The sequence below is a fragment of the Emys orbicularis genome, chromosome 3 (genome assembly GCF_028017835.1).
Source record: "Emys orbicularis isolate rEmyOrb1 chromosome 3, rEmyOrb1.hap1, whole genome shotgun sequence".
Taxonomy (NCBI): Eukaryota; Metazoa; Chordata; order Testudines; family Emydidae; genus Emys; species Emys orbicularis.
In genome coordinates this window covers 42,946,469-42,948,310 of record NC_088685.1, presented here as the reverse complement: position 1 = coordinate 42,948,310, position 1,842 = coordinate 42,946,469, and positions in this window count along the sequence as shown.

Sequence of the window (1,842 nt, the reverse complement as noted above, 5' to 3'; positions counted from 1 at the left end):
GGGGGAGGAATCGATCTAAGTACACAACTTCAGCTACGAGAATAGCATAGTTGAAGTCGACATATCTTAGATCGACTTACCTCGCATCCTCACAGTGCGGGATCGACGGCTGCAGCTCACCCGTCGACTCCGCTTCCGCCTCTCGCTCTGGTGGAGTTCTGGAGTCGATGGGGAGCACGTTCGGGGATCGATTACTACCCACCGATCCAGCGGGTAGTGAAGACGTACCCTTAGATATAAATCAACTGGAACCCAGTCAGTGAGACCACATTGCCAAAAGTGGATGATACACTGTAGATTGCCTACCACAGGGTGAGAACAATGATGAACAAAATGGTGGTGTAGTGATATCCCTCAGGTGTAAATTGATTAGACAATGGGTGTAAATGGATGTACAAGACAAAGAAGCATAACTGGGACCTATTTGGAATACAGTGGGAGTGCAAAATGAATAAGTTGTGCTCATCAATCTTCTTCTTACACACCCAACCTTTTTTTACCTCTCAGGTGTGTAGCTTATACTTGTTTTGCACACCCACTGAATTCCAAATCAGCATAAGTTTTCTTTGTCACTTACACCCAATATATAACTAGCTTACATTTAGTGCTTGCAGAAATTTTCCAAATTCAAATTTTCTGACAGAAAAAATATTTGTGTGCAAATGGTCATGAAAAATTCATCCTTGGTGGGGGACAGTTCTACTTACGCAGCTTTTGTTCTACATTGCTGAATCTAGCCTAGATTCAGCCCTGGGAGCTGCAGATGCTTATTCCAGTCTGCCTTTGGCCCAATATATTTCTGTTTCTTTTTCATGAAAACCTTTTGGATTGTTCAAATATTTGAAATGCTGTGTGCCAAGTTTCCTTCAAATCAATCTCCTTAAATATTTTCATGATCATCTACTTATGGGTATAATGAAAAGTTGAATAACCAACTACAGTAATATGGTTACTGACCAGGAATGCATTTAGCCACCATAATAGATGTCAAAAATTGTGATGTTTGCCAATTCACCAAGCTGAATCAAAGGAAACCAGCAGGAATCATGATCCCCTGCATGTTACTTAGCCAGGGGACTATGCCAGAGATGACTTCATTGGCCCTCTTCTGAGAGAGAGAGCAGAGAAAGTGTTTACTGACTTTCTCAGACCATTACTATTAAGGGTCAGATTCTGTCTAGTTCTTATATAGGTGTGCAGCGGCAGTGAGGGGCACAAGAAAATGGAACGGGGCCTTGAAAGAGAAGGCATCAATCAAGCAGCATTGGGGAAATGTTGCTCTCAGCCACATGGGAAGTAGTTTCAGTGAAGTAACAAAGCAAAATTTTGATCAATGTTGTCTCTCCCCCACGCCCATAGCTAATTGCAGTTCTAGGCAAGTGTACCTCCCACACATTGCTTTTGATATACAAACAGCACTCAGACTGGTTTTGTTTTTTTATTTCTTCAGCCAAAACAGGTCAACCATTTCCAAAAACAAGGCCAGGAAAAAAATATGTTGTTTTGCCAATGCTACAAAATTCTGGTGACTTTTTCTTCAAAAAGCTCTAGCATCCCCAAGTCGAGCAGGGACTTGAAAATTGGCCATTGTGTCAGGAATGTGGTTTTTTTATGTTCCCGTGAAAATCCACCCCAATTTGGCCAAGTTACAAGCCTCTGAAAAAACTCTAGTTTGTACATGCTCTTAGTGCTAACCAGACTGCACATGCGCCATCTCCACAGAGTGACGGAGCATGCTCCCTCCAGCCCAGAGATACAGTGACAAAGCTGGACTTTCCTCATCATTGTTGCTGAGGCCAAGGCACTGGAACTGAGAACAAAGTTTGTCTCTCCTGTGTTCCT